The 26637-nt window shown below is 42.4% G+C and overlaps 1 long non-coding RNA gene across 3 annotated transcripts; it reads left to right on the top strand.

Annotated features, from left to right (window-relative positions):
* Window positions 1-21669: 21669 nt before the first annotated feature.
* On the top strand, window positions 21670-24159 carry LOC125512575. Of its 3 annotated transcripts, none has more exons than XR_007285435.1 (3): window positions 21670-21766; window positions 22008-22238; window positions 23950-24159. It is a non-coding gene; the product is annotated as an uncharacterized LOC125512575 (long non-coding RNA). The 3 variants fall into 3 exon arrangements; XR_007285434.1 differs by having other exon boundaries at window positions 23923-24159; XR_007285433.1 differs by lacking the exon at window positions 23950-24159 and having other exon boundaries at window positions 22008-22241.
* The last annotated feature ends 2478 nt before the right edge of the window (window positions 24160-26637 follow it).

Genomic DNA, 26637 nt, shown 5'->3' with positions numbered 1-26637 from the left:
AAGTAACAAGCGGCGCACTCCGGGTACTCTATCGCAAACAAGCAAACAAGCATACAATAAGTACTCATCTAATGCATGGGTAGAACTCAAATAAGAGATCTAACCAGAAGGTTCAACTTAAGAACTCCGGTTTGCAAAAAGAATCAAATCGAACGAAGCAACGAAAATCAAACAGCGAAAGAAAACAACTTCGTTCTACTAATCTGGATCTAGGGCAATTTTTAGTAGCAAAAACTTGTTTAAGTTGGTTAAACGGATAGAGGGTTTCGAGACGAAACTCCAGGAGCTTGAATCGCCTGATTTCGATAAACGAGCGAAAAGTTATACTAAAACAAAAATCGGATCAGGAATCGCGATCAGAAAAATCACGGATTTAATCCGAGAAAAAGAAAAACGACGAACGTTCGCTAGAACGAACGAACGGACGAACACCATCTATTTAAATAAACCATAAAAACCGATCTATTTAAAAAAACCGAAACTAAAAAAACCGACGGAAAAACCAGACGGTTTTCCGAAAAAAAACTAAAAAAAACCAGCACGGAAATCGAGGCGCGGCGAACCTCGGGCGGCGGGCGGCAGCGGCGGGCGCTGGCGGTGGCGGGGCGGCGCGGGGTGCGGCTCGGCTAGGGTTTAGCGGGGGCTGGGCCTCCCCCCGGCTTATAAAGCCTAGTCGGGCCGGAGTCCTAGTCGGACACGGCCCGTAGGTCGGTTCGTTTTTTTAAATATTACGCGCAGAAGAAAAATAAAAAGAAATACTAAACGGACTCCAAAAATCCCGATATAAATTTTCCCGGGCTTCTAAAATCAAGCCGCACAAGGTGAACATTTATTTGGGGCCTAAATGCAATTTTGAAAAACGCACATTTTTCCTAAATTCAAATAAAATAACGAAAAACTCCGAAATAAGATCTTATTTGATTTTATTATTAAATCCTCAATATTTCTTTATTTTGGGAAATTCATTTTATTCCCTTTCTCATATTTTTGTAACAGAAATAATTGACGATAAAAAAAAAATCAAATGATCCTATTCTCAAAATTTGAGAAAACTCAAATATGAAAATAACGAAATCCCCAACTCTCTCCATGGGTCCTTGAGTTGCGTAGAATTTCTAGGATCAAAACCAAAAGCAAATTAAAATATGATATGCAATGATGATCTAATGTATAACATTCCAAATTGAAAATTTGGGATGTTACAAACCTACCCCCCTTAAGATGAATCTCACCCTCGAGATTCGGGCTGGCTAGAAAATAGGTGAGGGTGGTCCTTGAGCAAATCTTCCTCTCGTTCCCAGGTGGCTTCGTCCTCCGTGTGGTGGCTCCACTGAACTTTGCAAAACTTGATAACCTTGCTGCGAGTGACTCGATTGGCAAACTCGAGAATCTTAACTGGTTTCTCCTCATAGGTCAAATTGTTATCCAACTGAATTGCTTCCAATGGCACTGTGTCTCTCAACGGTATGTCAGCCATCTCTGAGTGACACTTCTTCAACTGGGAAACGTGGAACACATCATGAACTCCTGACAATCCTTCAGGTAATTCCAACTTGTAGGCCACTTCTCCCATATGCTCCAAAACTCGATATGGTCCTACAAATCGTGGCGCTAACTTTCCCTTAACTCCAAAACGCTTTGTTCCTCGAAGTGGAGATACTCAAAGATAAGCTCTATCTCCAACTTCATAAACTGTCTCCTTCCGTTTAGAATCTACATAGCTCTTCTTTCTGGACTGGGCTATCTTGAGCCTATCGCGAATCAACTTCACCTTCTGTTCAGACTCTTTAATCAAGTCAGGTCCAAACAACTGGCGGTCTCCAACTTCGTCCCACGACAACGGTGTCCTGCACCTCCTTTCGTACAAAGCTTCGAAAGGGGCCATCTTTAAACTGGTTTGGTAGTTGTTGTTGTAAGAGAACTCTGCATATGGTAAATTGTCGTCCCAACTAGATCCATAATCTAGCGCACAAGCTCTCAGCATATCCTCCAAAATCTGATTGACTCTCTCGGTCTGTCCATCCGTCTATGGATGAAAAGCTGTGCTGAACTCTAGCCTGGTACCCAAAGTTTCATGCAACTGTTTCCAGAACTTTGAGGTAAACTGGGTCCCTCTATCTGATACGATACTCCTCGGAACTCCATGCAAACATACGATCCTGGTCATGTATATCTTTGCCAACTTAGCACTGGTGTAAGTGGTCTTTACCGGGATGAAATGAGCTACCTTCGTCAATCGATCAACTACAACCCAAATTGAGTCATAGTCTGAACGAGTCCTGGGTAATCCCGTGATAAAATCCATGCCTAACTTATCCCACTTCCATTTGGGTATCGGCAATGGTTGTAACAATCCTGCTGGCTTCTGATGCTCTGCCTTTACTCTCTGACATACATCACAAACTGCTACATATTCCGCAATATCCTTCTTCATTCCGGTCCACCAAAAAATGTCTTTCAAATCCAAATACACCTTGGTATTTCCTGGGTGAATCGAATATGGTGAATCGTGTTCCTCTTGCAGAATCAACTTCCTAATCTCCGGGTCATTGGGTATGTAAACACGGTCTTCAAACCATAGGGTGTCGTGTTCATCCTCACGAAATCCTTTAGCCTTTCCTTTGCTAAGTTTCTCCTTAATAGAGGCAATCTCCTTTGTCAGTCTTCTGAGCTTCTCTGATTCTATCCATCAAAGTTGACTGAATCTCCAATGCTGCTACATAGCCTCTCGGAACTATTTCCAAACATAGGTCACGAAGATTTTCCGCTAACTCCCTTGGTATTTCTCCCGTAATTATTGTATTGACATGGCTCTTACGGCTTAATGCGTCAGCTACTATATTAGCCTTTCCGAGATGGTAATGAAATCTCATATCATAATCCTTGATGAGCTCCAACCATCTCCTTTGTCTGAGGTTTAACTCCTTCTGCATGAAAATGTATTTCAAACTCTTATGATCCGTGTACACCTCACAATGGTTTCCAATGAGGAAATGTCTCCATGTTTTCAATGCATGCACTACGGCTGCTAATTCCAAATCATGCGTAGCATAATTCAACTCCTGAGGCTTCAGTTGTCTTGAGGCATATGAAACAACTCTCCCTTCCTGCATAAGCACTGCTCCAAGTCCTACGTGAAGCGTCGCAATATACCTCATAGTCCTTGGTTTGATCTAGCAAAATCAACACTGGTGAAGTAACCAAACATTTCTTCAATTCTTGGAAACTAGCCTCACATTCCTCAGTCCAATTGAACTTGGTATCCTTCTTCAACAACTCAGTCATAGGCTTCGCAATCTTTGAGAAATTCTCAATAAATCTCCGGTAGTATCCTACGAGTCCCAGAAAACTCCGTATCTCTCCAACCGTGGTCAGTGCTTCCCATTTGGTCACGGTATCAACTTTAGTGGGATCTACTGCTATTCCTTCTCCGGATATAACGTGTCTGAGAAATCCTACTTCCTTCAGCCAAAACTCACATTTGCTGAACTTGGCATACAACTGATGTTCTCTGAGCTTCTCAAGTACCAATCGCAAATGTTCCTTATGCTCTTCTTCATTCTTCGAGTAAACCAGGATATCATCAATGAACACCACGACGAACTTATCCAAAATCTCCATAAATACTTTGTTCATCATGTTCATAAAATAGGCAGGTGCGTTAGTCAGACCAAATGACATAACGGTATACTCGTACAGCCCATACCTGGTGGTAAAAGCTGTCTTAGGTATATCCTATTCTCGAATCTTCAACTGGTGGTATCCTGATCGTAGATCGATCTTGGAAAATACCTTAGCTCCTTGCAATCGATCAAACAGATCATTGATCATTGGTAGTGGGTACTTGTTCTTGATCGTTACTTCATTCAATCGTCGATAATCTACAACCATCCTTAACGATCCATCCTTCTTCTCCACTAGAAGTATTGGCGATCCCCAAGGCGAAGAACTTGGGCGAATATATCCTTTATCCAATAACTCCTTAATCTGCTTCTTGATTTCCACCAAATCCTTTGCTGGCATCCTATATGGTCTCTTTGATATTGGCCCGGTGCCTGGCAGTAGCTCAATCAAAAACTCAATATCTCTATCCGGTGGCATGCCTGGCAACTCTTCTGGAAATACTTCAGGGAAATCCCTTACCACCGGTACTTCCTCCTGCACAACTCCTGTTAAACAATTTACTTGAGTCCCTTTTGGCACATGCCGGGATACATACTTGATCCTTCTCCCTTCAGTCGTGGTAAGCAAAATTGACTTACTAGCACATTCAATATTCCCTTCATACTTTGTTAACCAATCCATGCCTAATATCACATCCAATCCTTGGGATTCCAATACTATTAGGTCTGAGGGAAAAACATAGTTACCAATCCTTAATGGTAACCGATCACACCATCGACTAGCCAAATATTCTGCTCCAGGCGAGGTTACTAACATGGGTGACCTAAGGGCTTGGGTTGACAGGTTATACTTATCCACAAATCCCCTTGAGATGTATGAATGCGATGCACCAGTATCAAAAAGAACGAGTGCAGTAAATGACTTAACCAAAAACTTACCTATTACTGCATCAGGCTGAGCTTCAACCTCCTCCACGCTAACGTGGTTCACCTGTCCCCTGTTGAAAGGGTTCGACTTCTTCCCAGAGTTTCCATTGCTATTTCCATTTTGTATTTTAGGGCATTCATTGGCATAATGTCCGGTCTTCGAACACTTAAAGCAAGTGACTTGGCTCAGGTCTTTCTTGGCTGCGGTTGATGGGTTGGTGCGATTCTGACCGTTGCTTCCTCCATTCCCATTACCATTCTTGGTGCCATTGTGATTGTGCGAGCTACCTCCTCCATGAGTATGCTGAAAATGTCCTCCCGATCTAGGGGTAAAACGTGGCTTCTGCTGAGCTCCTAAATTGTACTTTCCTTGTCCATACTTCCTCTTGCGATTCTCAATTTGCTGCTGCTTGCCTTCAATCATAAGAGCACGGACTACCAACTCCTGGTAGTTGTTGAAGGTTGCTACCATCAACTGCATGCTCAACTCATCATTCAGTCCTTCCAGAAACTTCTCCTGCTTAGCTGCATCCGTAGCAACGTCATCTGGGGCATAACGTGCTAACTTACTAAAGTCCTCCACATACTGGCCTACTATCCGTCCTCCTTGGCGCAAGTTGCGAAACTCACGCTTCTTCATGGCCATAGCTCCTGCTGAAACATGGGAGTACGAAAAGCCTGCTGAAACTGGTCCCATGTGACAGTGTCGACAGGGAAAGTGGCAGTGAAATTCTCCCACCATGATGCTGCGGGTCCTTCAAGCTGATGTGCGGCAAACTTCACCTTCTCCACATCCGTGCATCCTGCTGTGGTCAACTCTCTAGCTGTCTTGCGGAGCCAATCATCTGCTACTATCGGCTCGGTGCTACTAGAAAACATCGGTGGATTTAGCCTAAGAAAACGGGCTAAGTGATCAACAGGTGGTGGTGGTGGGTTGTTGTTGTTGTTGTTCCCCTGGTTCTGATTCTGGACTAGCAATTGCATCAATGTGTTCTGCTACTGGATCAACTGGGTGAGCTCCGGTGGAAAGGTAAATCTGGGGTCACGTCTCGGAGGCATTTGAGGGTTTAGAAAAGATGGGAGTTAAGAATAGAGGGGGTCTAAAGAGAAAACACTACCCATATGCACATGAGGCAAAAGCAAACCATTCACTTCATTCAATCAAACAAGGGCATACAATCGATCTAACTATCGCAAAAGTGCTCGGACTACTATATTTACATGGTGGACTACTACTACTGATGAGGTAGTCTACTAGAAATATTCTTCGGTTGCAGACTCCATGATATCTGCTCCAGCTTCATCAACATAATCATCATCGCTATCATCTGGATCCGAATCGGTGTCGTCGATGATGATGTAGTCTTCCGGGCGAATCTCCTTGGGTTCTTCATCTTCATCTACTGGTGTAGGGCCTCCCATAAATATCCCGATCTTCATTGTTAAGTCGGCATTCTTGTCCACCAATACTTCAATTTCCTCTTCATAATCTTCGCGTGTAGCCTTGAGTTCTTCCTCCAGTTCCTTGATTCTTGTCTTAGCCTTCTTCAGATCTATCATGTCGGCGCACATCTGGTTCTCCTGTCGTCGAATGTGCTGGATTAACTCCTGGATAAAAGCTGCAATTGATCTATCCTTTCGGGTGCTGATCATCTCCCAGTGCTCATCTCGGCACCCACAAATCTGGTAGATAGTATCCTTGAGATCATTGCGGTAGACTTCTCCAATGCGTCCCATGGTGATTTGAGCTGCCATGCTCTTTCCTAGACTCCAAGTTGGTGCATCAAAAGAAAACTCTATGGGCTCAGTGACTGGCATGAACGTCCTTCCTGGAACTTGCACTTGAATCATCCAGCGCTCTTCTTCAGGTAAAGTGGTGTTGTAGGTTCCGGTGAAGCTTGGTACTTCTATGTTCAGGTATCTAGTGACTTCCTTCAAGTGACGTCCAAAGGGTGTATCTTCATCTGGTTGCGTGAACTTGTTCCTTGCATCCGCCATCCTAAAAGAGTAGAAAAGATGAGGAGTCAGAGGAGAAGAGAGTGAATAGTGATCTAGGTCTTTACCTTAGTGGTCGTGTCCTACAGTCAGTTTTTGCTCTGATACCATCTCTGTAGCGACCAGACCTCAGATAGTCTGATCTCTGTGCTCTGGTGTCATCCCTGGATCAGTAATTCTGACACCACACAGTACTCAGAGGATTTATAACAGAGTTGCAATCACACACTTATTACATCGAGTGTCTCAATAGAGAACTTATTACAATAAATATGGCTTAAGGCCATCTAATAATGATAACAACGGAAGGTTTGGAAGATAAGTGAGTCCATCAACTCCAACGGCATCACTGAGTATAGAACCACGACCTAAAAACTCCTTAATCATCGTCTGAAAAGTCTGCAACATTAACGTTGCAGCCCGAAACGGGTCAGCACATGGAATATGCTGGCAAGGTAACACATAGAGAGTAATGGAATGAAATAGCTATACTATATGCATATCTGGCTGGTGGAAAGCTCTATGGTTACAGTTTTGTGTAAAGCCAATTTTTCCCTACTTCAAAGGAATAAATTTATTTAACTATCATGGTAGTTGTTAAACATTGAGAATGGTTGACAGCATTCTCGATCCCAATTAAAAATATCATTAACAAAACCCAACAAAATTAATTTAGAGTAACATGTTGAGATTCACATGATAATCCAGGTACTAGATACTCAAGATTGTCCATAACCGGGGACACGGCTAACCATGATTAGTTTATTACACTCTGCAGTGGGGCCCCAAATAAATGTTCACCTTGTGCGGCTTGATTTTAGAAGCCCGGGAAAATTTATTTCGGGATTTTTGGAGTCCGTTTAGTATTTCTTTTTATTTTTCTTCTGCGCGTAATATTAAAAAAAAACGAACCGACCTACGGGCCGTGTTAGACTAGGACTCCGGCCCGACTAGGCTTTATAAGCCGGGGGGAGGCCCAGTCCCAGCCAAACCCTAGCCGAGCCGCCCCCAGCACCGCCCCGCCGCCGCCAGCGCCCGCCGCCGCCACGCCGCCCGCTGCCGACGCCGCTGCCGCCACACGCCGCCCGAGGTTCGCCACGCCTCGATTTCCACGCCGTTTTTTTAAGTTTTTTTTCGAAAAACCGTCCGGTTTTTCCGTCGTTTTTTTAAATAGATCGGTTTTTACGGTTTATTTAAATAGCGAGCGTTCGTCCATTCGTTCGTTCTAGCAAACGTTCGTCATTTTTCTTTTTCTCGGATTAAATCCGCGATTTTTCTGATCGCGATTCCTGATCCGATTTTCGTTTTAGTATAACTTTTCGCTCGTTTATCGGAATCAGGCGATTCAAGCGCCTGGAGTTTCGTACCGAAACCCTCTATCTGTTTAACCAACTTAAACAAGTTTTTGCTACTAAAAATTGCCCTAGATCCAGATTAGTAGAACGAAGTTGTTTTCTTTCGCTGTTGGACTTTCGTTGCTTCGTTCTATTTGATTCTTTTTGCAAACCGGAGTTCTTAAGTTGAACCTTCTGGTTAGATCTCTTATTTGAGTTTTACCCGTGCATTAGATGAGTACTTATTGTATGCTTGTTTGTTTGTTTGTGATAGAGTACCCGGAGTGCGCCGCTTGTTACTTCGAATCGCTAGGTTTCCCGGATCATCAGCAAGGCAAGTAACACTTTGATCATACCTTTCCTACTACCCAGTTTTATTGCCTTAGATCAATCCTCGCACATTGCATGATTAGGATCTAAATAAATTGTGGGATGGGAAGTAGTTGAGGTAGTACCTATTACCTGTTTATTATCAAACCTTTGGGAGTTACTTCTACGTTTGCTTATTATGCCATGCTATGCTAGTAGACGTGGATTGGGTGAGTGATATCCATGACAGATGTGAGTCTGTTAATTAATGGTTTATCTAAGGTGGCAACTTAAACACACATCTTGGTGGATTGAGGCACCTGGGTATTCCAGGACTTGCCTGTTTTCTTTTGGACCGCCACCCAGGCTCAAAGGGATCATGAGACTATTCATACTAGAAACTTCCGTGTGCAGCCACAAGCTATTATGGGCTCTAGCATAGTTGACTAAGTCGTGCGAACTCTTACAGTGGTAGACTAGCAGATGTAGGGGATGTAGGTGGTACGGTCTACCCGATCGTAAGGTGCTAGCGCTTCTGAAAGACTATGTATCGGTCATCCGTCTTCTCAAACACCATGTAGTGCGAGAAACCAAACAGAGGCGATCGAGTCTTGTGGGGAAAAGTGCGCAAACCGCTGCAGAGTGTAATAAACTAATCATGGTTAGCCGTGTCCCCGGTTATGGACAATCTTGAGTATCTAGTACCTGGATTATCATGTGAATCTCAACATGTTACTCTAAATTAATTTTGTTGGGTTTTGTTAATGATATTTTTAATTGGGATTGAGAATGCTGTCAACCATTCTCAATGTTTAACAACTACCATGATAGTTAAATAAATTTATTCCTTTGAAGTAGGGAAAAATTGGCTTTACGCAAAACTGTAACCATAGAGCTTTCCACCAGCCAGATATGCATATAGTATAGCTATATCATTCCATTACTCTCTATGTGTTACCTTGCCAGCATATTCCATGTGCTGACCCGTTTCGGGCTGCAACGTTAATGTTGCAGACTTTTCAGACGACGATTAAGGAGTTTTTAGGTCGTGGTTCTATACTCAGTGATGCTGTTGGAGTTGATGGACTCACTTATCTTCCAAGCCTTCCGCTGTTATCGTTATTAGATGGCCTTAAGCCATATTTATTATAATAAGTTCTCTATTGAGACACTCGATGTAATAAGTGTGTGATTGCAACTCTGTTATAAATCCTCCGAGTACTGTGTGGTGTCAGCATTACTGATCCAGGGATGACACCGGAGCACAGAGATCAGACTATTTGAGGTCTGGTCGCTACAGAAAACTACTCCATCTCACGTGATAATTGGACATGGTTTAGTTGATATGGATCACGTGATCATTTAGATGACTCGAGGGATGTCTATCTAAGTGGGAGTTCTTAAGTAATATGATTAATCGAACTTAAATTTATCATGAACTTAGTTCTAATAGTTTTGCATATCTATGTTGTTGTAGATCAATAGCTCGTGTTTAGCTCTCTGTTTTAATTTTTGATATGTTCCTAGAGAAAACTAAGTTGAAAGATGATAGTAGCAATGATGCGGACTGGGTCCGTGATCTGAGGTTTATCCTCGTTGCTGCACAGAAGAATTATGTGCTTGATGCACCACTAGGTGACAGACCTGTTGCAGGAGCAGATGTAGACGTTATGAATGTTTGACAAAGCTCGGTATGATGACTACTTGATAGTTAGTGCACCATGCTTTACGGCTTACAACCGGGACTTCAAAAATGTTTTGAACGCCACAGAGCATATAAGATGTTCCAAGAGCTGAAATTGGTATTTCAGACTCATGCCCAAGTCGAGAGGTATGAGACCTCTGACAAGTATTTTGCCTACAAGATGTAGGAGAATAGCTCAACCAGTGAGCATGTGCTCAGAATGTCTGAGTACTACAATCGCTTGAATCAAGTGGGAGCTAATCTTCCAGATAAGATAGTGATTGACAGAGTTCTCTAGTCACTATCACCAAGTTACTAGAACTTCGTGATGAACTATAATATGCAAGGGGTGACGAAAACGATTCCCCGAGCTCTTCGCGGTGATGAAATTGGCGAAGGTAGAAATCAAGAAAAGCATCAAGTGTTGATGGTTGACAAGACCACTAGTTTCAAGTAAAAGGGTAAGGGAAAGAAAGGGTACTTCAAGAAGAACGATAAGCAAGTTGCCACTCCCATAAAGAAGCCCAAAGCTAGACCCAAGCCTGAAACTGAGTGCTTCTACTGTGAAGGAAATGGTCACTGGAAGCGGAACTGCCCCAAATACATGGCGGATAAGAAGGATGGCGAAGTGAACAAAAGTATATATGATATACATGTTATTGATGTGCACTTTACTGGTATTCATAGTAGCCCCTGGTATTTGATATTGGCTCAGTTGCTATGATTAGTAACTTGAAACAAGAGTTACAAAATGAACAGAGACTAGTTGAGGGCAAGGTGACGATGTGTGTTGTAAGTGATTCCAAGGTTGATAAGATCATCATCGTACACTCCCTTTACCTTCGGGATTAGTGTTGAACCTAAAATAAATGTTATTTGATGTTCGTGTTGAGCATAATATGATTGGATCATGTTTATTGCAATACAGTTATTCATTTAAGTCAAAGAATAATTGTTATTCTGTTTACATGAATAAAACCTTCTATGGTCATACACCCAAGGTGAATGGTTTATTGAATCTCGATCGTAGTGATATACATATTTAAAACAAACAGAAGCTAGCAAACTCGCTCCCAGAATGCTCCCCCGATTGCAAGCTTCGTCGGCCGTCGGATCTACCCCTCTGGCTAGCTGCACCATTGGATCTTCACTTGCAGTTAAATCGTTTTCACCTCCCAGTCATTTTCCTTGCCCAATGACGAGTGGGCTCGTCTCAAGCTTGCATTGGCTGTCTCAGCAGCGGGTCATCTTCGGGCGGGTGAACCTTTTCTCGCACGCCGCGCGTCCCGTGGCAGGGGCGAGGAGCCCATTGGACATAACCGCACCAAACCCTAGCCTCCCGTCCACAGCCACCCACTCCTTCTCACAGCCGCCACACCATTCCTCCCTTATGCCCCTCCTCCTTCCCGGATCCCCACCACGGCCCCGACCTGCAAGCAAAGGGTGACAGTGGCGGCGCTCAGTTAGATCTGTAGGAGAGAGAAGATGAGAGGGAGAGAGAGGAGGGAGAAAGAGAGGAAGAGGAGAGGAGGCACGGTGTTGGATGGGAGAGTGGCCAACCTGGCTCGCGTTGGCTGGGGCCGCACCCCTTCCCGAAGGGCGGCGATGATGGAGGGATCCGCCGGCGCCATCCAGGCTCCCGACCGACGGACTCGCTGGGTCGCCGCCCCTTCCGTGCGGTGGGGACATCCATGGCGGCGCGGGCTGGGGACCGAGTGGCGGGGCCTGTGATGCGTTCCGGTCGAGGGATTGGTCGGGATGGCGTGGGATCTTAGCCGCTGTCGATGGATTTCTCGTAGCTTGGCTACTTGTTGCTTTGGATCCGGTACGATCCCCATCACTCCCTCTCTCTCTGAGAAAAAGCTCTTTATTTGAATGACCAAGAATCCGTGGTGTGCTCCTGAACTGCAAGGAACACTCCACTATGAAACTCACTTAAGCAGGCTGATAGATGATACCTTGTCTTGAGCCTATTTTCTCAAAATAATGAGAGGCTGAATGATTCAGAGACAGGCTGAACCATCTTTCTCACCTCATCATTTTGTTACATTTGATTACAACCCAAACCCTATGCTGAATCAGGCGAGCTCTCATTGCCGGATCACTGGCCAATCGTCGGGTTGGCGGCCACGTCAGTTCCGCACCGCTGCCAGCGACCGCCGTTCTGTTGCCTTGGATTCAGGTGTGGCATTGGCTGGGAACCGTATGGTGTTTGTCTGACGGGCCGTCTGCATCGTGGGGGTTTGGTCGGTTGACTCCAGGTATGAGCAGCTCCTGAGCTTGATGGTTGGATGTGTGCACACATGTAACGGGGTATCATGGTCATGTTGCTTGGTGTGCAGAGGCAACCTCATTTTTGGACCAAAAAGAGGGGCGATGACGATGATGACTGGCTGAAACAATCATGTCTTGAGAAATCAAGACAGCCTTGGCTTGTGGGACTAAATAGAGCTGAAAAAGTCGGTGTCACGTTGGAGTTACCCTTAGAGCCTACCCTTACCTCTGTTGTAGCCTACTCAATTTTATTACGGATGTTGGATGATCTGTGCCTTGGACGGTCGTTCTGATGAGTGATACTCTGGGACCAGGTCTATTTCAACACACACGAACCCATTGACCTCCCATGTTCCCGGGGAGTGTTGCATGTCAGAAAAGTTAGGGTTTGTGTCACACAAAGTTCTGCATTGACACTTAGAAAGTAAGTGAGAAGCAATATGCCATTTTTTGAGGCTATCTACAATCCCGTTAAAAGGCAACTGCTAAACACTGAAGGGCAATGGAACTCAATTTGTTGGTATCGCAGTTTGATAAATTGTATTAGTGGTATTTCTTGGATTTATACAAGAAAAACAAAAATAGCTACCTTTGTGTGAATTACAGTGCTAATTATCAGTTCTTTGTATCAGACATGAATGGACAAATTCAAGATTTCCTTTCACCTAGGCTTGGTTAGTTGGCCACTTCAATTCCCACTTTGTGTCATGTAATCTTGATGTCGATCCTTCGACATTACATACAGAATATGATGCATTATGTAGAAGTTACTATTGGTCAAAAAAATTCTGGATACGACACCTACTTACTCCTATTCACATTATGTCGAAGTTGTTGGGGAACGTAGAAATTTCAAAAAAAATCCTACGTACACGCAAGATCATGGTGATGCATAGCAACGAGAGGGGAGAGTGTAATCCACGTACCCTCGTAGACCGACAGCGGAAGCGTTATGACAACGCGGTTGATGTAGTCGTACGTCTTCACAGCCCGACCGATCAAGCACCGAAACTACGACACCTCCGAGTTTTAGCACACGTTCAGCTCGATGACGATCCCCGGACTCCGATCTAGCAAAGTGTCAGGGAAGAGTTCCGTCAGCACGACGGCGTGGTGACGATCTTGATGTTCTACCGTCGCAGGGCTTCGCCTAAGCACCGCTACAATATTATCGAGGAGTATGGTGGAAGGGGGCACCGCACACGGCTAAGAAAACGATCACGTGGATCAACTTGTGTGTCTAGGGGTGCCCCCTGCCCCCGTATAAAAAGGAGCAAGGGGAGGAGGCTGGCCAGCCCTAGGGCGCGCCAAGGAGGAGTCCTCCTCCTCCTAGTAGGAGTAGGACTCCCCTCTTTCCTACTCCTACTAGGAGGGGGAAACGAAGGGGGAGAGGGAGAAGGAAAGGGGGGCGCCGCCCCCCTCTCCTAGTCCAATTCGGACCAGAGGGGGAGGGGGCGCGCGGCCCACCCTAGCCTCCCCTCTCTCTCCACTAGGGCCCATAAGGCCCATTACTTCTCCCGGGGGGGTTCCGGTAACCCTCCGGCACTCCGGTTTTCTCCGAAATCACCCGAAACACTTCCGGTGTCCGAATATAGCCGTCCAATATATAAATCTTTATGTCTCGACCATTTCGAGACTCCTCCTCATGTCCGTGATCACATCCGGGACTCCGAACTAACTTCGGTACATCAAAACTCATAAACTCATAATATAACTGTCATCGAAACCTTAAGCGTGCGGACCCTACGGGTTCGAGAACAATGTAGACATGACCGAGACACGTCTCTGGTCAATAACCAATAGCGGAACCTGGATGCTCATATTGGCTCCCACATATTCTACGAAGATCTTTATCGGTCAGACTGTATAACAACATACGTTGTTCCCTTTGTCATCGGTATGTTACTTGCCCGAGATTCGATCGTCGGTATCTCAATACCTAGTTCAATCTCGTTACCGGCAAGTCTCTTTACTCGTTTCGTAATACATCATCTCGCAACTAACTTATTAGTTGCAATGCTTGCAAGGCTTATGTGATGTGCATTACTGAGAGGGCCCAGAGATACCTCTCCGACAATCGGAGTGACAAATCCTAATCTCGAAATATGCCAACCCAACATGTACCTTTGGAGACACCTGTAGAGCTCCTTTATAATCACCCAGTTACGTTGTGACGTTTGGTAGCACACAAAGTGTTCCTCCGGCAAACGGGAGTTGCATAATCTCATAGTCATAGGAACATGTATAAGTCATGAAGAAAGCAATAGCAACATACTAAACGATCGGGTGCTAAGCTAATGGAATGGGTCATGTCAATCACATCATTCTTCTAATGATGTGATCTTGTTAATCAAATAACAACTCTTTTGTTCATGGTTAGGAAACATAACCATCTTCGATTAACGAGCTAGTCAAGTAGAGGCATACTAGTGACACTCTGTTTGTCTATGTATTCACACATGTATTATGTTTCCGGTTAATACAATTCTAGCATTAATAATAAACATTTATCATGATATAAGGAAATAAATAATAACTTTATTATTGCCTCTAGGGCATATTTCCTTCAGTCTCCCACTTGCACTAGAGTCAATAATCTAGTTCGCATCGCCATGTAATTCAACACTAATAGTTCACATCACCATGTGATTAACACCCATAGTTCACATCGTCATGTGATCTATACCCAAAGGGTTTACTAGATTGAGTAATCTAGTTCACATTGTTTATGTGATTAACACCCAAAGAGTACTAAGGTGTGATCATGTTTTGCTTGTGAGATAATTTTAGTCAATGGGTCTGCCACATACAGATCCGTAAGTATTTTGCGAATTCTATGTCTACAATGCTCTGCACGGAGCTACTCTAGCTAATTGCTCCGACTTTCAATATGTATCTAGATCAAGACTTAGAGTCATCCAGATCTATGTCAAAACTTGCATCGACGTAACTTTTTACGACGAACCTTTTGTCACCTCCATAATTGAGAAATATTTCCTTATTCAACTAAGGATAATTTTGACCGATGTCCAGTGATCTACTCTTAGATCACTATTGTACTCCCTTGCTTAACACAGTGTAGGGTATACAATAGATCTGCTACACATAATGGCATACTTTATAGAACCTATGGCTGAGGCATAGGGAATGACTTTCATTCTCTTTCTATCTTCTGCCGTGGTCGGGCTTTGAGTCTTACTCAATTTCACACCTTGTAACACAGCCTAGAACTCTTTCTTTGATTGTTCCATTTTTGGACTACTTCAAAATATTGTCAAGGTATGTACTCATTGAAAAAAACTTATCAAGCGTCTTGATCTATCTCTATAGATCTTGATGCTTAATATGTAAGCAGCTTCACCGAGGTCTTTCTTTGAAAAACTTCTTTCAAAGCACTCCTTTATGCTTTGCAGAATAATTCTACATTATTTCCGATCAACAATATGTCATTCACATATACTTATCAGAAATGCTGTAGTGCTCCCACTCACTTTCTTGTAAATACAGGCTTCACCGCAAGTCTGTATAAAACTATATGCTTTGATAATCTCATCAAAGCGCATATTCCAACTCCGAGATGCTTACACCAGTCCATAGATGGATCGCTGGAGCTTGCAATTTTGTTGGCACCTTTAGGATTGACAAAACCTTCTGGTTGTATCATATACAACTCTTCTTTAATAAATCCATTCAGGAATGCAGTTTTGTTTATCCATTTGCCAGATTTCATAAAATGCGGGAATTGCTAACATGATTCGGACATACTTAAGCATAGATACGAGTGAGAAACCCTCATCGTAGTCAACACCTTGAACTTGTCGAAAATCTTTTTGCGACAATTCTAGCTTTGTAGATAGTAACACTACTTATCAGCGTCCGTCTTCCTCTTGAAGATCCATTTAATCTCAATGTCTCGCCAATCATTGGGCAAGTCAATCAAAGTCCATACTTTGTTCTCATACATGGATCTCATCTCAGATTTCATGGCCTCAAGCCATTTCGCGGAATCTGGGCTCATCATTGCTTCCTCATAGTTCGTAGGCTCGTCATGGTCAAGTAACATGACCTCCAGAACTGGATTACCGTACCACTCTGGTGCGGATCTCACTCTGGTTTACCTACGAGGTTCGGTAGTAACTTGATCTGAAGTTACATGATCATCATCATTAGCTTCCTCACTAATTGGTCTAGTAGTCACAGGAACAGATTTCTGTGATGAACTACTTTCCAATAAGGGAGCAGGTACAGTTACCTCATCAAGTTCTACTTTCCTCCCACTCACTTCTTTCGAGAGAAACTCCTTCTCTAGAAAGGATCCATTCTCAGCAATGAATAACTTGCCTTCGGATTTGTGATAGAAGGTGTACCCAACAGTCTCCTTTGGGTATCCTATGAAGACATATTTCTCTGATTTGGGTTTGAGCTTATCAGGATGAAACTTTTTCATAGAAGCATCACAACCCCAAATTTTAAGAAACGACAACTTTGGTTTCTTGCCAAACCACAGTTCAGATTGTGTCGTCTCAACGGACTTAGATGGTGCCCTTTTAAATGTGAATGCAGCTGTCTTTAATGCATAACCGCAAAACAATGTTGGTAAATCTGTAAGAAACATCATAGATTGCACTATATCCAATAAAGTACGGTTATGACGTTCGGACACACCATTATGCTGTGGTGTTCCAGGTGGCACGAATTTGTGAAAATATTCCACATAGTTTTAATTGAAGACCAAACTCGTAACTCAAATATTTGTCTCTGCAATCAGATCGTAGAAACCATATTTTTCTTTTTACGATGATTTTCCACTTCACTCTGAAATTCTTTGAACTTTTCAAATGTTTCAGACTTATGTTTCATCAAGTAGATATACCCATATCTGCTCAAATCATATGTGAAGGTCAGAAAATAACGATACCCGCCACGAGCTTCAACACTCATTGGATCGCATACATCAGTATGTATTATTTCCAATAAGTCCGTTGCTCGCTCCATTGTTTCGGAGAACGGAGTCTTTAGTCATCTTGACCATAAGGCATGGTTCGCAAGCACCAAGTGATTCATAATCAAGTGATTCCAAAATCCCATCAGCATGGAGTTTCTTCATGCGCTTTACACCAATATGACCTAAACGGCAGTGCCACAAATAAGTTGCACTATCATTATTAACTTCGCATCTTTTGGTTTCAATATTATGAATATGTGTATCACTACGATCGAGATCCAATGAACTATTTTCATTGGGTGTGTAACAATATAAGGTTTTATTCATGTAAACAGAACAACAATTTATTCTCTTACTTAAATGAATAACCGTATTACAATAAACATGATCAAATCATATTCATGCTCAACGCAAACACCAAATAACACTTATTTAGGTTCAACATTAATCCCGAAAGTATAGGGAGTGTGCGATGATGATCATATCAATCTTGGAACCATTTCCAACACACATCGTCACTTCACCCTTAACTAGTCTCTGGTTATTCTGCAACTCCCGCTTCGAGTTACTAATCTTAGCAACTGAACTAGTATCAAATACTGAGGGGTTGCTATAAACACTAGTAAAGTACACATCAATAACATGTATATCAAATATACTTATGTTCACTTTGCCATCCTTCTTATCCGCCAATCACTTGGGGTAGTTCCGCTTCCAGTGACCAGTCCCTTTGTAGTAGAAGCACTTAGTCTCACGCTTAGGACCAGACTTGGGCTTCTTCACTTGAGCAGCAACTTGCTTGCTGTTCTTCTTGAAGTTCCCCTTCGTCCCTCTGCCCTTTTCTTGAAACTAGTGGTCTTGTCTACCATCAACACATGATGTTTTTATCGATTTCTACCTTCCTCAATTTCAGCATTACGAAGAGCTTGGGAATCGTTTCCGTTATCCCTTGCATATCATAGTTCATCACGAAGTTTTGTTAACTTGGTGATGGTGACAAGAGAATTCTATCAATCACTATTTTATCTGGAAGATTAACTCCCACTTGATTCAAGCAATTGTAGTACCCAGACAATCTGAGCGCAAGCTCACTAGTTGAGCGTTTCTCCTCCATCTTTTAGCTATAGAACTTGTTGGAGACTTCATATCTGTCAACTCGGGTATTTGCTTGAAATATTAACTTCAACTCCTGGAACATCTCATATGGTCCATGACATTCAAACGTCTTTGAAGTCCCGATTCTAAGCCGTTAAGCATGGTGCACTAAACTATCAAGTAGTCATCATATTGAGCTAGCCAAACGTTCATCACGTCTACATCTGCTCCTGCAATAGGTCTGTCACCTAGCGGTGCATCAAGGACATAATTCTTCTGGGCAGCAATGAGGATAAACCTCAGATCACGGATCCAATCTGCATCATTGCTACTAACATCTTTCAACACAATTTTCTCTAGGAACATATCAAAATAAACATATGTAAGCAACAACGCGAGCTATTGATCTACAACATAGATATGCTAATACTACCAGGACTAAGTTCATGATAAATTAAGTTCAATTAATCATATTACTTAAGAACTCCCACTTAGATAGACATCCCTATAATCCTCTAAGTGATCACGTGATCCAAATCAACTAAACCATGTCCGATCATCACGTGAGATGGAGTAGTTTCAATGGTGAACATCACTATGTTGATCATATCTACTATATGATTCACGCTCGACCTTTCAGTCTTCGTGTTCCGAGGCCATATCTGTTATATGCTAGGCTCGTCAAGTTTAACCTGAGTATTCCGGATGTGCAACTGTTTTGCACCCGTTGTATTTGAACGTAGAGCCTATCACACCCGATCATCACATGGTGTCTCAGCACGAAGAACTTTCGCGACGGTGCATACTCAGGGAGAACACTTGTACCTTGATAATTAGTGAGAGATCATCTTATAAAGCTACCGTCGAACTAAGCAAAATAAGATGTATAAAAGATAATCATCACATGCAATCAAAATATGTGACATGATATGGCCATCATCATCTTGTGCCTTTGATCTCTATCTCCAAAGTATCGTCATGATTTCCATCATCACCGGCATGACACCATGATCTCCATCATCTTGATCTATATCAATGTGTTGTCACATGGTCGTCTCGCCAACTACTGCTCTTGCAACTATTGCTATCGCATAGCGATAAAGTAAAGCAATTATTTGGCGCTTGCATCTTATGCAATAGAGAGACAATCATAAGGCTTTTGCTAGTTGCCGATAACTTCAACAAAACTTGATTATCTCATAGAACAACTTATATCTCATCACGTCTTGACCATATCACATCACAACATGCCCTGCAAAAACAAGTTAGATGTCCTATACTTTGTTGTTGCAAGTTTTACGTGGCTACTACGGGCTTAGCAAGAACCGTTCTTACCTACGCATCAAAACCACAACGATAGTTTGTCAAGTTGGTGCTGTTTTAACCTTCGCAAGGATCGGGCGTAACCACACTCAGTTCAACTAAAGTTGGAGAAACTGACACCCGCCAGCCACCTGTGTGCAAAGCACGTCGGTAGAACCTGTCTCGCGTAAGCGTACGCGTAATGTTGGTCCGGGCCGCTTCATCCAACAATACCGCCGAACCAAAGTATGACATGCTGGTAAGCAGTATGACTTATATCGCCCACAACTCACTTGTGTTCTACTCGTGCATATAAAATTAACACATAAAACCTAGGCTCCGATGCCACTGTTGGGGAACGTAGTAATTTCAAAAAAATTCCTACGTACACGCAAGATCATGGTGATGCATAGCAACAAGAGGGGAGAGTGTAATCTACGTACCCTCGTAGACCGACATCGGAAGCGTTATGACAACGCGGTTGATGTAGTCGTACGTCTTCACGGCCCGACCGATCAAGCACCGAAACTACGGCACCTCCGAGTTTTAGCACACGTTCAGCTCGATGACGATCCCCGGACTCCGATCCAGCAAAGTGTCGGGGAAGAGTTCCGTCAGCACGACGGCGTGGTGACGATCTTGATGTTCTACCGTCGCAGTGCTTCGCCTAAGCACCGCTACAATATTATCGAGGAGTATGGTGGAAGGGGGCACCGCACTCGGCTAAGAAAATGATCACGTGGATCAACTTGTGTGTCTAGGGGTGCCCCCTGCCCCCATATATAAAGGAGCAAGGGGAGGAGGCCGGCCGGCCCTAGGGTGCGCCAAGGAGGAGGAGTCCTCCTCCTAGTAGGAGTAGGACTCCCCTCTTTCCTACTCCTACTAGGAGGGGGAAAGGAAGGGGGAAAGGGAGAAGGAAAGGGGGGCGGCGCCCCCCTCTCCTAGTCCAATTCGGACCAGAGGGGGAGGGGGCGCGCGGCCCACCCTGGCCGCCCCTCTCTCTCTCCACTAGGGCCCATAAGGCCCATTACTTCTCCCGGGGGGTTCCGGTAACCCTCCGGCACTCTGGTTTTCTCCGAAATCACCCGGAACACTTCCGGTGTCCGAATATAGCCGTCCAATATATCAATCTTTATGTCTCGACCATTTCGAGACTCCTCCTCATGTCCGTTATCACATCCGAGACTCCGAACTAACTTCGGTACATCAAAACTCATAAACTCATAATATAACTGTCATCGAAACCTTAAGCGTGCGGACCCTACGGGTTCGAGAACAATGTAGACATGACCAAGACACGTCTCCGGTCAATAACCAATAGCGGAACCTAGATGCTCATGTTGGCTCCCACATATTCTACGAAGATCTTTATCGGTCAGACCGCGTAACAACATACATTGTTCCCTTTGTCATCGATATGTTACTTGCCTGAGATTCGATCGTCGGTATCTCAATACCTAGTTCAATCTCGTTACCGGCAAGTCTCTTTACTCGTTTTTTATTACATCATCTCGCAACTAACTTATTAGTTGCAATGCTTGCAAGGCTTATGTGATGTGTATTACCGAGAGGGCCCAGAGATACCTCTTCGACAATCGGAGTGACAAATCCTAATCTCGAAATATGCCAACCCAACATGTACCTTTGGAGACACCTATAGATCTCCTTTATAATCACCCAGTTACGTTGTGACGTTTGGTAGCACACAAAGTGTTCCTCCGGCAAACGGGAGTTGCATAATCTCATAGTCATAGGAACATGTATAAGTCATGAAGAAAGCAATAGCAACATACTAAACGATCGGGTGCTAAGCTAATGGAATGGGTCATGTCAATCACATCATTCTTCTAATGATGTGATCTCGTTAATCAAATAACAACACTTTTGTTCATGGTTAGGAAACATAACCATCTTCAATTAACGAGCTAGTCAAGTAGAGGCATACTAGTGACACTCTGTTTGTCTATATATTCACACATGTATTATGTTTCCGGTTAATACAATTCTAGCATGAATAATAAACATTTATCATGATATAAGGAAATAAATAATAACTTTATTATTGCCTCTATGGCATATTTCCTTCAGAAGTTGCATAAGGCAGAACAATAATAAGAACATTTGTCAGTTTTCTCATGTGCAGGTTCAGCAGCGGGCAATGCTCAAGAAAGAGTTGGCGCACATCATATATATACATATGTTGTCGTGTCTTAATAAATGGAGATGAGCAGAAGTAGAGATGAGATATCTATCCGACTGTCATCCTTCCAAGACTTGGGTTTGTCATCTCTGTCATCGTCCGCCTCCGCTTCCTTCGTTGGTTGTTGTTTCTTTGTACACTGCTGTAGTTTAGAGATCATAATATATTTTCCATGGATACAATTGAATACGACACCCAATTTGCTATATAATTGTTCAGCTCTCTCTCATAGCGATTCATACAAAATATCATGCATAGTGGTCCCAACTTAAGTAGAATATAACCATGGGATTGTTCAAACTTTGCTTGTGTTTCATAGGGCACCATAACTCTAATCCGACATGAGCAGTGCAACCACGACAATGAGCAGTGGAACTGCAAGATAGAGATAGATACAAGTAGAATATAACTGGTCATATTTCTAAAATGATCACACTACTTATGGTGCCGGAAGAGAAGGCATCAGTGATAGTGGGCTTGGTGATGAGGGCATCAATACGAAGAGATTAATTCACAACTTTGTTCTTGATAGGTTGTACAAATATACAAGGTACTACTGTTTCCTTTTATGTTTAAATAGCTTTGTGAGTACAATTATATGAAAATTCTGCGATTCATGGTGCGGAAGCGGGCATCTTTGTTTTCCTGACCAAAAATACTTAGTTTCATGCCTCCATGGTATAATTTGAGGCACAGTCCAATAAGAGATTCCTACTTAGCTAGCTAATATATAATGTTTGACGGTACTGTCTTGTGTTGTAAATACAAAATATGCTACATGAGCATTACTTTTATTTTGAATTTAATTTTGTGTTTGAGCCTCTTTTACATATTAAGTGTAATATCACAGACTTTCTTCTTTCAGGGTTAACTGGCCATGCAAAAACTGTTGTGAGGCATTAAATGGTACTCCCTCTGTAAACTAATATAAGAGCGTTTAGATCACTATTTTAGTATTCTAAACACTCTTATATTAGTTTACGGAGGGAGTACTATATGTTTTTGGCTTGCTTTTTTCACTTTTGTCCTTTCTAAAGTGGAATAAGAAAAGAAAGTCAAAACAGGCTCAACCATGACTACTCTGCTCTTGTGATCACCAATTTCTGCTCCATTGCGCGCAAGAAAGTAGTGACTATTTATTTTCTTAAACAATATGTCCAGCGCTACCTGTCCTGCTAATATTCCTTTATGGATGTATCGCACAAATTTCAGTTATTGGATATGAAATGTAGGTTCTCTACTCAGAGCTTGGTCCAATGGTCAATGCAGCTCTATGTTGTTCTATCTTGCTATTGGGCTCTTTTTTCGTTACTTAAAATGGTCAGATATCTCTGATGTTAAATTCATGGTTGATTGCTTATATCCAAAATAACTATGTTAGTACACTGAAGCCAATTTCTACATTGTTAGTGAAGTTGGCTAAATTTAGTCCAACATTTCCAGTATGTATCCTCTTTTGCTATCAATGTTAATTCTGCCATAAGCATATTACTCTCCTAGCATTTTTTTTCTTTTGATGAAAAACACAGACACTTGTTCAGTTTTTTACTACATAGAAAAAGATAAGTTCAAGTTGGTTTCTAATGTTCATGTCGGCCTTTGCCTAAGCAAAAAAAGGTAACGAATTTATATTGTAATCTGGTTTTTAGTTTCTCTTTGATTCAACCTTTTTTGTGTGCTGTCTAACTGTTAGATTGTCTGGAACATCTCGGAACAACCTTTTGTGTCCTCGATATTATCTCGTTTCCTGAACAATATTATTTTATTTGCTTTATCTGCCACCATGAATTCCTAGAGTTCCTTTATGTCCTTCCAATTGACATTCTTAGATGTGATTCTATTAGAAATTTTGTGCCATGACAGAAGTAATGGTTGATTGCTCTGGTTTAGCCTTTATGCCAGTTGTTGCCGAGGGTCCAGTTTCTCATTTTTCAGAATTTGTAGTAGCAGGGATGTGTATAATATGGATAACTGAACTAGTGTTTTGGGGTTTCAGTGCAGGACTGCTTCTTGCTCGATTAGTTAGATCAACTGGTGTTTGGAGATTTCAGTGCGAGTGATGTTCCAGTTTCGATTGCAGGGCTTCGAGATGCACCATGAGGATTGAAACAAGTCTTATATAGGGCTGCTAAATTATTATGCTTTTGGTCTTTTCTGAATTTAGTTAGCATAAATACTTCCAGAATACCTCTTATAATATGGAAGTCTGTTGGTAACAACACTGATTTTGCCAGTTTGTGGAACATGCTTCATTTTTGCAGGTAAAAGAAGGAAGAGCACATTGGAGAAAAAGGCAGCAGGACGGATTCTCTAAGCTTTCTCAAATGTTTGAACAATTAGAAGATAGTTACAATCATTTTTCTCTTGCCTTATTACATCTTGATGTTAATAGGCTTTGGAAGGTACTATGCGCCCCGTTCAAGGTTTACAGAATTTGCACCATCCTATTACAGTTTGTTCTGATGACATAATTGACCAGTTTTTCCTTGAGTAAATCAATATTGTGGCTTCTACTCCTTTGTGCATTGTTACATAGAGTTATATAATTGTGAAGGTGTGTACACATCAACATATAATTCCCATGATCCTATTACAGTGTGTTCTGATGATAATATTGAGCAGCTCTTACTTGAGTAAATTGTGCAGCTCTTCCTTGAGTAAATTAGTTTTGAAGTTACTAAGTCTTTATGCATTCCGATACAGCTCTACTAAAATACTACTTTCTTATGCCCATTTTAAACCGATACCCGACTTTACATCATTTCTATTCTCATCCATTCTCCTGAATTTTAGTCCACTTCAGCAATGCTATGACCTGACACTTCATGTATATATATATATATATATATGAAAAAATGACCACAATTTTTTTGTTGTGATTTGGTCAATCCTCGGCGTTTCGATTCCTACCAATCTCTCCTTTGTTTGGAAAGTGATGCCACCCGAAGGGCTGCAAGCCCAAGACAACATTGGTAATATCCTTCGCATATTTGGAAGGCGCGGAACAATATCATTTCAACTTAGCCAGGTGCTGGCCCAAGGATGTTATTTCTCGCTGATGTTTTATTTAATTATTTTAAAACGAGGCAAAAGACTTCCATTTTCATTGGCTTAGAAGATAGTGAGAATTGCCTGGTTAATTGAGGAAAACCAGGCTAAAACCAATACAACTCAACCCACACAACATGGGTACCACCGGCCAACCTGGCCACATGCTAACAGATGGCTACACACGCGAACAATTGACAACTCCGACGAGCTTCACAAGGGAAATATGCAGGATTTGCGCTGATCATGCAATCCGCAAATAACCACCGAGTGTCTATCATCATCACCACCTGGACTCCCTCAGAAATCAACACCCCCGAAACGGCCGCCTCGGCGAACCACATCGTTCACATGAATTGTAGACAACTTTGTTGCTGATGTGAATATCTCTGGATGTGATGTCCGTCATTCACATCTTATAGATAATATAACTCTGTGCTAGCAAATTAGAATTTGTATATACATCTCATTATAGACAACAAAATATACCATGTTTTTCCTACTAAAGAGGATTAGATTTGTTACATACATTTTGTTTCAAACAGAACTCTATGTTACCAAATTTAATTGTGTATATACATCTAATTGTTGATAACAAGCCCTGTTTTTTCATATAAGAAAGATTAAATTTGTTGTCATATGTGTGTACCTGTAACTATATCAACTAAACCATGGATTTCTTTTCATCGCTAACATGGAATCAGCAGGTCTCTGCGCCATTTGGCGCAACAGATGGTTTAGTTGAAGGTTCTTGCAGCATGAAACTATTTTCATCGACAACATGTCTTCAGCGGGTCTCTGCGCCATTTGGCGCAATGGGTCAACTAGTTCATAATATTGATGCCAAAAGATGCAAAGTTGATAATGATAGTTCAACATATTTGTGGCACTGCCATTTAGGTCATATTGGTGTAAAGCACATGAAGAAACTCCATGCTGATGAGCTTTTTGAATCACTTGATTATGAATCACTTGATGCTTGCGAACCATGCCTCATGGGCAAGATGAATAAGACTCCATTCTCCGAAACAATGGAGCGAGCAACTGACTTATTGGAAATAATACATATTGATGTATGCGGTCCGATGAGAGTTGAGGCTCACGGTGGGTATCATTATTTTCTGACCTTCACAGATGATTTGAGCAGATATAGGTATATCTACTTAATGAAACATAAGTCTGAAACATTTGAAAAGTTCAAAGAATTTCAGAGTGAATTTGAGAATCATCGTAACAAGAAAATAAAGTTTCTATGATCTGATCGCGGAGGCGAATATATGAGTTACGAGTTTCGCCTTCATTTGGAACAATGTGGAATAGTTTCGCAACTCACGCCACCTGGAGCACCACAGCGTAATGGTGCCACTATCGTTTTGGGGTTATGCATTAGAGACAGCTGCATTCATGTTAAATAGGGCACCGTCTAAAAATCTGTTGAGATGACACCGTATGAACTGTGGTTTAGCAAGAAACCTAAGATGCCGTTTCTTAAAGTTTGGGGTTGCGATGCTTATGTGAAAAAGTTTCAGCCTGATAAGCTCAAACCCAAATCGGAGAAGTGCGTCTTCATAGGGTACCCAAAAGAAACTGTTGGGTACACCTTCTATCACAGATTCGAAGGCAAGATCTTTGTTCCTATGACTGGATCCTTTCTAGAGAAGGAGTTTCTCTTGAAAGAAGTGAGTGGGACGAAAGTAGAACTTGATGAGGTAATTGTACCTTCTCTCGAATTGGAAAGTAGCTCATCACTGAAATCAGTTCCAGTGATGCCTACACCAATTAGTGAGGAAGTTAATGATGACGATCATGAAACTTCAGATCAAGTTGCTACCGAACCTCGTAGGTCAACTAGAGTACGATCCGCACCAGAGTGGTTTGATAATCCTATTCTAGAAGTCATG

The sequence above is a fragment of the Triticum urartu genome, chromosome 6, assembly GCF_003073215.2.
Source record: "Triticum urartu cultivar G1812 chromosome 6, Tu2.1, whole genome shotgun sequence".
NCBI classification, from domain to species: Eukaryota; Viridiplantae; Streptophyta; class Magnoliopsida; order Poales; family Poaceae; genus Triticum; species Triticum urartu.
The sequence above is the reverse complement of the archived record's forward strand: the minus strand, read 5'-3'. Positions and strand labels throughout refer to the sequence as shown.